The following is a 13,359-nucleotide window of genomic DNA, read 5'->3' as shown; positions in this document are numbered from 1 at the left end:
GTCCTTTGGGGAGTTGTTCTTTCTGGCCTCTAGTTCCGTGCCTTTTTGTTTTTGGGGTAAATCTATGGATAAGATCAAGTTTTGGGCCAAACATGGGGCCCAATCTGCACAGTCAAATCTGCCCTGTTGTGGGGGATCATAATGTTCCGCAAAGGTGTCATAACGTGGCTTGGTTTTGCCTGTGTAGATGGGACTAGTCTGGGGCTCTGTGTGTGCAGGTGGATAGCATGTGACTGAGCCATGTAATGAAAATTCAGACTAGGACCTAGGACTGGACCTGGGTGAATATTGCAAACCCTATTAGAATTCATTCTTCTGACAAGGTACAGATCCCTTTTACTTGTGTTTTGTATACATTTGTTCAAGCGGATATTTGCAAATATGTATTAACATGAATATTTACTGTGGAAAGGAGTTTGGATGGCCATTTTGAGATTGCTTTGTGGCTGCAGAAGTTTTCCAGTTAGGGAAAAGAAGCAGAACCATGGGACTAAGTTAACCAGTTTATAGTAACAATAGATGCTATTCATAATTTCAAAGCAGTAGTTGCAGTAAATAGATTGAGAGTGATCCATCTGTCTGAAATATCTTCTCATAATTTATCTGTTGAATAAAAACTTTGCTAGAGTTTGGCTAGCTCAACATTGGTCAGTTTAATGCTGCCCTTTATTGTGTGGTGTTCCTATGAACTGATACTATACAGGGGTCGGCAACCTTTCAGAAGTGGTGTGCCGAGTCTTCATTTATTCACTGTAATTTAAGGTTTCGCGTGCCAGTAATACATTTAAACATTTTTAGAAGGTCTCTTTCTCTAAGTCTATAATATACAACTAAACTATTGTTGTATGTAAAGTAAATAAGGTTTCTAAAATGTTTAAGAAGCTTCATTTAAAATTTAAATTAAAATGCAGAGCCCCCCGGACTGGTGGCCAGGACCTGGGCAGTGTGAGTTCCACTGAAAATCAGCTCGCGTGCCGCCTTCGGCACACGTGCCATAGGTTGCCTACCCCTGCTATAGGGAAACCTCTTCTTCTACCCTGTGCCACTTCTCCAACCTCAAAATTAGAAAGAGTAGGGCCTATTGTTTCTATTTAACTTTTTTTTTTTTTAAGTTAGCCAGGAGGTGTGATTTCTTCTGTAATCCAGTGCTTGTAGGCGTATGATCCTGCCAATAGAACCGTGCAACAGATATGAAACAGAGACGTGCCAGGAATCATTTTGTCTATAGCACAAAATAAGAATAATTGGAAGGCCATATTTCAATGTCATAATTTGTTTTCTTCACCTCACTTGTAAATTAATCTTGAAATAGATCACATGCTTTCTATTCTTCCAAAAAAAAAAAAAAAAAAAAAAAAAAACAGGAAATTTTAGGAATTTTAACTAGAGCAAATAGAACAAACCTTCTCTTACTGCATAAGTAGACTGTAGTTGGGAATCCCCTATAATTTATATATGAAGTCTTAATATTATTGTAAATTAGCTGGTGTAAAAATCTAGTATTGTTCTGCTGCTTCCTTCCATGTATTTTATTACATGCTGTATCTTTTCAGAAACAGTTTGCACTTATCTTAGAGTTTTAAATACTGCCCTGGAGAATAAAACAACCCCCAGCAGTAGATTTTTACCGCAAGTAGTTTGTTTTCAATAACACGTGCTGGTTCTTGGAGTCACATTCCTAATGGAACCATAAAACCTATGTCTATCCCCACATCTGACTTCCCTTCTTTGTCAACTTTGTAACAGATGTGTCGTATTTTCTGTAGTTACAGGTCAGCTTCTGTAAATAAAGTATGTTTAACTATCATTGGTTCTGGAACTGTAAACTGACATTTACAGTTCCAGGGCAATTTTTTCTGGCACCAATGCATGCTCATTAACTTACATGCCACTAATTTTAAGTTGTAGAAGTTCTGAGTAAAGATTGCTTTTAGTGTAGTCAGCATTGCAATACTTTTTGGTATTGTTATAGTTAATCAACAGTTAGCATTTCCATTATGAGCCTTTTTGATTTTTTTCAGGAAACAACCCACATTTTTTGTAAAAGGCTGATTTAAAATATTTGCTTCTTCATCAAACATCTGACATGCCCTTACTATACAGGACTATTGACATGTACGGCAGAAGCTAGTCATGTTTAATTCACATGTGCAAGGCATACAGATATCATGATGATGTGAACAGTATAAGAATCTGAATAGAATATGCTTTGTTATGTGCAGCACTTCACCTATGATTGCACCCATGGCACATTAGACGAAGGTGATGTAGGAGCATTAGGGGCTAGAATCAAAGTCCATTCAAGTCAATGGAAAGATTCAGTTCAATGTACTTTGGATTTGGCTGTAGACGTGGGGCCATTAGAGGGTTGTGCAACACCTGGGGTCTTCAGAAAGAATTCTGGTTGACTGAGAAGTCAGTTAAGCTACTTGAGATATGGGGGTCAGATTTTTTTAACAGTTCCTCTCTTACTGAAACTACATTATGAGTATGTCTACATAGCAAAGAAAAACCTGTGGCTGGCCTGTGGGGCTCGGCTTGCAGGGTTCTTTCATTGCTGTGTAGACTTCCAGATTTGAGCTGGAGCCTGGGCTCTGGGACCCTTCCACCTCATAGGCTGGAGGCTTGGCTGTAGGACCCTAAGCTCAGAAATCGACACAGCAATGAAACAGCCCCGCAGCTTGAGCCCCATGAGGTTGAGTTGACTGTCGTGGGCCAGCCAGGGGTTTTTCTTTGCTATATACCCTTATAGATTCTGGAACTAGAGGTGTGGGGGTGCTGCCGTACCCGTGGTTTCCATTATATACTCGGTTTACAGTTGGTTCAATGGCTCTCCCCACTATAAAAATTGTTCCTGTGCCCCTGCATACCCTTTGTGGGCCCAAGTAATTTCAGGTTTTGCACCCAAAATTAATTTGTGGGTGTCATTTTAAGCCATTTAGATGTTTAAGTACCTGACTCTTAGAGCTGGTTGAAAAATAGGAACTTTTATATATTTTTTTTAAAACAAAAATGTCCCCTTCTTTTGTCTAACTCTGCTGATTTTGTCTGCATAATATAAATATATATGACTAAATGATCTAAATTGCACCCACAATTAGTTGTGAATGCAAAATTGTGCCCACTGTTGTTTATACCTGCAAAATTGAGGGTGCATAAAGGAATTCCTGGATTAGGCTAACCTGAAGATCAGCATTTACACCAATGTAACAGAGAACAGAATTTGGTCCCCAGTATTTTATATTTCAGTATTTAGTTTCTTTTTATATACTTTTATTGTTCTGCCACAACTTCTATTTATGTTACTAAGTACTTGTTACTTGTTATATTTGTAGCTAGTAAGTTGTATTCTAATCTCAGTTACACTAGTGCAAATCACAGCAGACTGTAGCTGCACGTGCATTAATTGGTATATGAGCTAGGGTTGCCAGGTGTCTGTTTTTCTACCGGAACACCAGTTGAAAAGGGACCCTGGTAGCTCCGGTCAGCACTGCTGACCAGGCTGTTAAAAGGCCGATTGGTGACACAAGCAGGCCCCTTACCTGGCTCCCTGCGGCTTCCGGGAGCAGCCGGCATGTCCCTCCAGCTCCTAGATGTAAAACAAGACGAAAATGAACAAGTGAGCGAGGATGGGGGAGAGCAAGCAAGGGGAGGGGGAACGAATTGAGCGGGGCTGGGACATCAGAGAAGGGGCGGGGCCTCGGGGTAGGGGGCGGGACTGGGGTGTTCAGTTTTCTGCAGTTAAAAAGTTGGCAACCCTAATATGATGCTGAATGGTCATATGGGAATTTTCAAACACCTGTTCAATAATGAATACCACATTGTATTCTAATGCTTCTCCAGGCGGTAAAGTTACTCTTCTGTTGTGAGGGTCAATTCTATGACATGTGATTTGGGTGTCAAGCTAATTAAAATATTTAGTGCTGCTGATATGACTGCATCCTGTCATGTCTACATGTCTACCTGATCTGTGGGTGGAAAAATTAGGGGCAGGCTATGAACACTTTGGGCCTATAAAGGTAGTTTCTTAAAGAGAGAGAGAGAATAGATATTGGCACAATAGGCCTCGTCATGCAGTCCCTATTCTTGCCAAAGTCCCATTGAAGAAAATGGAGTTATATATAGGGACTGAGTATTAGGCCCTATGAAAGGGGGGAAAAAAGCTATATATCCATATAAGGTTTTCCCAAAACAAAACAAACACCTCCAGCCTGCAGTTGTATTAAGACATGATTTTCAGAAAACATGTTGGCTAGTCATTAATTTCTTCTCTCAAAAATTTTAGCAACAGTGTTTTTATGAAAGGGGAAAATCATTAATTTTACATGGGTGCCTACTGCTTGTAGATGAGGATTAGGTGAATATTGATTTATGCACGTAAATCTGCATAGACTTCAGAAATCCTTTTTTGCTAATGATAGGGACTGATTATACAGTTCACAGACTCAGTTTTGTATTTCTTTATAAAAGAATACTGGTGTCTGCACCAACAACACAAAACAAATAAAAATAAAAATAAAAAACAAACAAACAAACAAAAAAAACTCCAAAACAACCAACCAATCAAAAAACCCTCCCAAAACATCCCAAACAAACAAGTTAAAGCAAGCAAGCAAACACAAAATCTCAATGTAACTTTCACCCTATACTACTTTTATCCTTAAGGGGAAAATATAGCAACAAAACAAGAAAAACTCAAAGTAATTTGCCTGGAAAAGAATTAATAACAATGTCAGTTCACTTAAACATTTATTGCTCAAAATAATCCTAATGCATAGAATTTCCCAGTACACATCACTAGGCATTAATAGTTTATTTTAAATCTAAGAGTATTTCAAAGGCAGCACATTGTACAGACGTTACAATGGTGGGTAGTAGATGTTAACACTGATTAGTATAGTCAATAGTTATCTCCCTGTTTTTATGTTAATTAATATTGCAGAGCCTTCCTAATCTAAGGTGTTAATGTTTCTCTAGAGGAACAAAGGGCCCATTTTTAAAAGATTGTAGATTATGTTTGAAATCCTCCACCTCCCTTCTATAGTTACAGAGGGGCCTAAATACAGAGGGACATGCATGGTTAGTCAATGCCAGGAAATGAAAAGACTGAGCTAGAGGGCTTCACGGTTCCCTATGTGCTTCAGAGCTCTTCAGCAGTGCTTTCTGTGAGAACATAGGGCTTATGGTCAGTATAGGAGTGGCAGTGGTGTGACTAGTGGGTCCATGAACTGGACAGATCCTCTGGATGCGAATCTTGTGTGTGGGGAGTGGGGTATGCCAAGCCATAACAACCGATTCAGCTAGGGGGCTGGAGCAGTCACTGAGGCCTGTCTATGAAGGTACCCTGTGCTCTGCCTCCAGTTTAAGAAGGAGGACTCTGTCCCCTCTCAACAGTTATCACTGGCCCCCCTACAAAGCTAATTCATCTGAGCATTGTACAGGGGAAGTGTAGTTCACCTGATGTGTACCAGGTTTTTAGCAGTATATGCTATGAGGAATCTCATACATTTTATAGCCTTTTAAAATCCTGTGCTGCCTTGTGAAAACAGCTCCTTCTGTAAAAATGGGAACAAACTATATTGTTAAAAGGATGCAGTTCCTTCCAATGAGCAGATCTCATTCCCACCCCCCTCTCTCTCTTCCTTCCCCCCTCCCCCCCAAGGCAAAGCATACTGTCAGTCTAGATTATTTTAATTACAGATTAAGGTAAACAACAAACAAATAACATGGAAAAGATAAGAACAGGCCTTTCCTTCTGTAAGAGCTTCCATCTCAAATCCCCTCACAGCCCTGCTACCTGGTTGACAGGCAGGCAGACTTCTTATGTCTAATGTTGCACTTACACAGAAACAGAATCACCGCAGTGTGCCCAATACCAATTCGTATACACGAGAGAAAATGTTCATGAATGTGTTTGCTAACAAAGGGGAACATAGGCTGACTTTGATAAGCACAAAATAGGTTTGTCCCTGTAGTTGTTACGTGTTACCACAGTTCATGCAGTGGTCCATAGCCCACTGCTTGTCTGAAGAGTCATTGTTGGTAGTGTGTGGATAGCTGGGTGTTTTCATGGTGTTGGTTTTCCTTTTGTTCTCAAATGGCAGTGGCGAATGTCCACAGATGTGCTCACTATTAAGATGTGGTCCAGACCAGTGGTTCTCAACCTTTCCAGACTACTGTACCCCTTTCAAGAGTCTGATTTGTCTTGCGTACCCCCAAGTTTCACCTCACTTAAAAACTACTTGCTTATAAACTCAGACATAAAAACACAAAAAAGTGTCACAGTACACTGTTACTGAAAAATTGCTTATTTTCTCATTTATACCATATAATTATAAAATAAATAAATTGGAACATAAATATTGTACTTGTATTTCAGTGTATAGTAAATAGAACAGTATAAACAAAACATTGTCTGTATGAAATTTTAGTTTGTACTGTTTTTGCTAGTGCTTTTTATGTAGCCTGTTGTAAAACTAGGCAAATATCTAGATGAGTCGATGTACCCTCTGGAAGACCTCTATGTACCCTCGGCTGAGAACCACTGGCCCAGACTATGAAATAGTTTGTGAACCTATGTGTTGCTAATCTCAGCAGTTTTACCAAATCATCATCTGCTTTTGATATTATGGATCTTTTCCAGGTGCAGATGAAGAAAAGCACCTGTAGCGGGAATGTCTTGTACTTTGTACTATCTTTAAGAGGAACAGTAAGTCTTATTAGTTTCATACAAATAATTCCTTTCTATCTTTTTCTAAATGAACACATTTTGTGAGAAGAAATGCTATAATTAGTTATATTTGACTAGTATTAGGACTCTTGAACTATTGATGCATTAATACTCTTCATTTGCTGGATTAAGGAAAAAGGCCCCATTTTAATTCCAGCTGTGATCATATAATTTTCTGTGAGATACAAAGGCTGATGAGAAATGGATTTAGAACGTGGGATATGATTTTATGACTTTGATATTTCCCTTAAAAGAAACTTTTAAATTGTGTTTTTTGTATAGGTTTTGACTGGACTAGTGTTGTAACGTTAAAGCAATTGGACATAGCTTTATTGGTTAGGATCATTGGGTATGTCTACACTACAGGATTAATCCGAATTTAGATAATTCGGATTTGAAAAACAGGTTGTATAAAGTCGAAATGGATGCGGCCACACTAAGCACATTACTTCGGTGGTGTGCGTCCAAGTACCGGGGCTAGCGTCGATTTCTGCACCGTTGCACTGTGGGTAGCAATTCCATAGCTATCCCATAGTTCCCGCAGTCTCCCGCGCCCATTGGGATTGTGGGTTAAGATCCCAGTGCCTGATGGGACAAAAAACATCGTCGCAGGTGGTTCTGGGTACAGCCTCACCTCCTCCCTCCTTCCCTCCCTGCATGAAAGCAACGGACGGCAGACAACCATTTTCACGCCTTTTTTCCTGGGTGGGTGAACACTGCAGACTCCATACCATGGCAAGCATGGAGCCCGCTGAGCTCAAGACAGCAGTCATGAATATTGTAAACACCTCGCGCGTTCTCGTGGAGTTTATGCTCAGCCAGGACCAGAGAAACGAGGCGAGGAGGCAGCGGCGGCGGCAGCATGATGAGGACATGGACACAGACACGGATACAGAATTCAGTGAAACCACAGGCCCCGGTGCTTTGGAGATCATGTTGTTAATGGGGCAGATTCTATCCATGGAACGCCGATTCTGGGCAAGGGAAACAAGCACAGACTGGTGGGACCGCATAGTGTTGCAGGTCTGGGACGATTCCCAGTGGCTGCGGAACTTTCGCATGCGTAAGGGCACTTTCATGGAACTTTGTGACTTGCTGTCCCCTGCCCTGAAACGCCAGAATACCAAGATGAGAGCAGCCCTCACAGTTGAGAAGCGCGTGGTGATAGCCCTGTGGAAGCTTGCAACGCCAGACAGCTACCGGTCAGTCGGGAATCAATTTGGAGTGGGCAAATCTACTGTGGGGGCTGCTGTGATGCAAGTAGCCAAAGCAATCACTGAGGTGCTGCTACGAAAGTTTGTGACTCTGGGAAATGTGCAGGCTATAGTGGATGGTTTTGCTGCAATGGGATTCCCTAACTGTGGTGGGGCAATAGACGGAACCCATATCCCTATCTTGGCACCGGAGCACCAAGCCACCGAGTACATAAACCGCAAGGGGTACTTTTCAATGGTGCTGCAAGCACTTGTGGATCACAAGGGACGTTTCACCAACATCAACGCGGGCTGGGCAGGAAGGGTTCATGACGCTCGCGTCTTCAGGAACACTACTCTGTTTAAAGGGCTGCAGCAAGGGACTTACTTTCCGGACCAGAAAATAACCGTTGGGGATGTTGAAATGCCCATAGTTATTCTTGGGGACCCAGCCTACCCCTTAATGCCATGGCTTATGAAGCCGTACACAGGCAGCCTGGACAGGAGTCAGGAGCTGTTTAACTACAGGCTAAGCAAGTGCAGAATGGTGGTAGAATGTGCATTTGGCCGTTTAAAAGGTCGCTGGCGTTCATTATTGACTCGCTCTGACCTCAGCCAAAGAAATCTCCCCATTGTTATTTCTGCTTGCTGTGTGCTCCACAATCTCTGTGAAAGTAAGGGGGAGACCTTTATGGCGGGGTGGGAGGCTGAGGCAAATCGCCTGGCTGCTGATTACGCGCAGCCAGACACCAGGGCGATTAGAAGATCACACCATGAAGCGCTGTGCATCAGAGAAGCTTTGAAAACCAGTTTCATGGCTGGACAGGCTACCGTGTGAAATATCTGTTTGTTTCTCCTTCATGAAAACCCTCCCCCTTTACTGACTGATTTTCTGTAAGGAACCCACCCTGCCCCTTCCCCCAGCTTTCTTTCAAACCAAATAAAGTCACTATCATTTAAAAATCATTGATTCTTTATTAATAGATTAGAAAAAGAGGGAGGGAACCCGGGTGGTATTTGGGAGGAGGATTGCTGGGAAGGAAAAAGCCACAAAGAAAAGGTTAAAAAAATGACAGCCTTTTGCTTGGGCTGTCTACTGGGGTGGAATGGGAAGGTGTACGTAGCCTCCCCCCCCGAGTTCTTACACGTCTGGGTGAGGAGGATACGGAACATGGGGAGGGGGAAGGGTGGAACAGGGGCTGAAGCGGCAGTCTGTTATCCAGCAGCCGTTCCTGAACCTCCACCAGACGCCGGAGCAGCCCCAGCGTTGCATCCTTCATCCTCTGGTCTTCCTGCCGCCACCTCTCATCTCGAGCGTCCCTCCTCTCCTCACGTTGGTCCCTCCTCTCCTCACGTTGGTCCCTCCTCTCCTCACGTTCACTGACTTCTTTCCTATACTTTGAAACTGTTTCCTTCCACTCATTCACATGAGCTCTGTCACTGCGGCTGGATTCCATAATTTCAGAAAACATGTCCTCCCGCGTTCTCTTCTTACGACGCCTTATCTGTGATAACCTTCGGGATGGAGGAGGGAGGCTTGAGGAATTTGCAGCTGCTGTAGGGAGGGGAAAAAAGAGAGAATTGTTTTAAAAGCTACATTTTGCAGAACAATGCTTATACTCTTTCACGGTGACCAACACTGTTCACATTACATAGCACATGTGATTTCTGTGCAAGGTCACATTTTGCCTCTTAATGCTGAGTGCCTGTGGCTTTGCTGCTAGAGATCACAGGTCTGGGCAACAGAATTCGGCTTGCATGCGGCCATGGTAAGCTTCTACGCCCTCCTTTCCCACATACCAAGCATAGCTTGTAGAGTGCTGCAGAATTGGGAAATGAAGTGGCAGCACTCCACACGAGCTGTGTCCAATCTCAGCCAGTTGGGGGGGGCAGTGTGGGGGGGCTTGTCTGGGCCCCTTCAGGCAAGTAGAGTGCTGCGGTTTTTCTGTCAACATTCAGCAGCACCAGAAAACAAACTAACCACCCCCCCCCTCGCCATGAATTCTCTGGGATGATCGCTGTACCCCTCCCCCCCACCGCGTGGCTGGTATCAGGGAAGATCCCTGCAGGCACCAAACTAACCCCCCCCCCGCCGCCGCCCCCCTCCCGCCATGAATTCTCTGGGATGATCACGGTACCCCTCCCCCCACCGCGTGGCTGGTAACAGGGAAGATCCCTGCTAGCCAAACGCGAAAAACTCAGGGCCAATTTCCCATCTGCGCTTGGCTAACTGCAGGGAAGGATTTATTTTCCGCCACAGGCAAACAGCCCAGTAGGAACGGCCACCTCTGTCCCCTTAATTAAGTTCCCGTATTTCAACCAGGTTACCAGGAGTGATATCACTCTCCTGAGGATTACACAACAAGATAAAGAACGGATGTTGCTTGAATGCCAGCAAACACCGGGACCATACGCTGCCAGGCTTTGTCAGGCAATGATACCAGATTACTTGCTGCAAGCATGGCGTGGTCAAGTGTCCTACCATGGAGGAGGGAATAAGGATGCACTGCCCAGAAACCTTCTGGCAAGGCTTTCGGAGTACCTCCAGGAGAGCTTCATGGAGATGTCCCTGGAGGATTTCCGCTCCATCCCCATACACGTTAACAGACTTTTCCAGTAGCTACAGACTTTTCCAGTAGCTGAACTGACCGCGAATGCAAAGTCAGGCAAAGTAATCATTAAAAACCGTTTGCTTTTAAAACAAGTTTTATATTTTAAAAGGTAAACTCACCTGAGGTCCCTTCCATGGGGTCAGAGTCTTGGGTACTGGCTTGGGAGGCTTGGGAGGGTACTTCAGTCAGGGTGATAAAAAGATCCTGGCTGTTGGGGAGAATGGAGTGCTGTGTGCTGTCTGCAAGCTCATCCTCATCCTCCTCCTCTCCCCCATCGGCAGAATCCTCAGGCGTCGCTGATGAGACTATCCCCGATCCAGAATCCACGAACACAGGTGGGGTAGTGGTGGCAGCCCCCCCTAGAATTGCATGCAGCTCGGCGTAGAAGCGGCATGTCCGCGGCTCTGACCTGGAGCGACCGTTTGCCTCCTTTGTTTTTTGATAGGCTTGTCTGAGCTCCTTGACTTTCACGCGGCACTGATCTGAGTCCCTATTGTGGCCTCTCTCCATCATGCCCTTGGAGATTTTTTCAAAAGTTTTTGCATTTCGTCTTTTAGAACGAAGTTCTGCAAGCACTGAATCCTCTCCCCATACAGCGATCAGATCCAGTACCTCCCTCACGGTCCATGCTGGTGCTCTTTTTCGATTATCAGCCTGCATGGTTACCTGTGCTGATGAGCTATCTGTGGTCACCTGTGCTCTCCACGCTGGGCAAACAGGAAATGGAATTCAAATGTTCGCGGGGCTTTTCCTGTCTACCTGGCCAGTGCATCCGAGTTCAGATTGCTGTCCAGAGCGGTCACAATGATGCACTGTGGGATAGCTCCCGGAGGCCAATACCATCGAATTGTGGCCACACTAACCCTAATTCGAATTGCTAAAATCGATTTTGGCACTACTCCGCTCGTCGGGGTGGAGTACAGAAATCGATTTAAAGGGCCCTTTACATCGAAATAAATAGCGTCGTTGTGTGGACGGTTGCAGGGTTAATTCGAATTAAAGCTGATAAATCCGAATTAAAGTCGTAGTGTAGACCAGGCCATTGTCTTGAGGATGCTGTACCACATGACTATGTGGGGTAAAGAAAAATATAATTTGTAGCTGTTTGTAGTGATTGAAATTAACCAATTAGAGATGAAATTGTCACATTGAGATGTAATGTATTTATAACATGGAAAATGAGAGAGAAGATCTAGCTCCCAAACAAGACTTAGAGATAATAATAATGAAACTCATCTGGTGGAGCTTCATCCAGAGGGCAGAAATTTGGTGTTGCCACAGACTGCTTTGAAACCAGAATTAATTTGCCTCTTGTACCCTGAGGTGGAGTGGCTGAAATATTGGTAAATGAATAAGTGATCTCTGGTTATTGTCAGTAGTTCTGTTGCTTTCAATTGTATTCAGTAGTTTATAGTGGAGGACAAAGGAGATTTTTGTGGAGAATAAAAATCTGCAAGATTAGGGTCTTCATAACAGATATTGCGGTAATCTCTAGAGTCTAAGGGCATGGCTACACTTGCAGATGTAGAGCGCTGTGAGTTAAACCCACCTTCGTAGAGCACAGTAGGGAAAGCGCTGCAGTCTGTCCACACTGACAGCTTCAAGTGCACTGGCGTGGCCACATTTGCTGCACTTGCAGCGGCATTGGGAGCGGTGCATTATGGGCAGCTATTCCAAGCATGCAAATGGGGGTTGGGTGGAGTGTGACAGGGAGTGTGTTGTGTGTATGTGGGGGAAGAGAGAGTGGGTTTTTGGGGTGCTGAGAGTGTGTCAGCATGCTGTCTTGTAAGTTCAGACCCCCCCACCGCCTCTCACTCACTCACTCAAAGCAAACAGTAAACGTTTGCTTTTTCTTGGAGCTGGTAAGCAGCTGGCTTCTCTGAAACAGAGCTTTGAAAGGGCATTTCCACATTCCTGCAGCCGATTTCACAACAATGTCAAGAGTGGCCACTTGACTTAAGGCGATTATGGGACGTTTCCGGAGGCTGATCACAGCGCAGTAACGCAATACCTCGTTCACACTGGTGCCGCGGCGCTGCAGCAGGGGCGCAGCAAACGCTATTCCACTTGCTGAGGTGGAGTACCAGCAGTGCTGTAGCTGCGGAGTCAGAGCGCTCTACGTGCCTTGCCAGTGTGGGTGGGAAGTGAGCTAGGGCGCCCGGGGCTGCTTTATTGTGCTGTAATTTGCAAGTGTAGCCAAGGCCTAAATTTCCATGGGCCTTCAAACATGCTCTAGTACCTTCAGTATTAAAAATCCTGTCCCTTGACTTCAGCTGTCTCTTCAACTACTTCCCCATCTCTTCCTGGCCAAATCTTCTCAATCTGTTGATGCCTTTGGCACAGCTGACATTCTTTCGTCTGGTCTTCCTTTTGTCCTTTGACTTCCAGAACTCTGTGCTCTCCTACTTTTCTTCTTACTTCTCCTACTGCTCCTCCATCTTTTTTCTTTGGTGGCTCCTCTCCTGCCCTATCTACCAGTATTCTTCAAGATAATTCTTACCATCACCCCTCTTTCTATGCTATGTTCCCCATGGGCAAAATTCTCTGCATGTAAAGCTTCAAATGATACCTCTGTGCTGCTGACTCCCAAATCTCTGTGAACTATCCCTCCATCTTCAGCTGCCTTTCCAATGTCTCATACTGGATATTCTGTCACTAACTCAAACCAAACACTATCACTGTTAACATCACTAGTCTCCCTATCACCTATTGGAACTTCAGTATTCATCTTGACTCTTCTCTCTGTTACCAAAATCCTTTTGGTGGTTCTTCTGCATTTCACAAACACCTCTTCCTTCCCATTCCCAATTATACAATGCTTGTC

This window comes from Malaclemys terrapin, chromosome 8 (genome assembly GCF_027887155.1).
Source record: "Malaclemys terrapin pileata isolate rMalTer1 chromosome 8, rMalTer1.hap1, whole genome shotgun sequence".
Taxonomy (NCBI): Eukaryota; Metazoa; Chordata; order Testudines; family Emydidae; genus Malaclemys; species Malaclemys terrapin.
Note: the sequence above shows the minus strand (reverse complement) of the source record.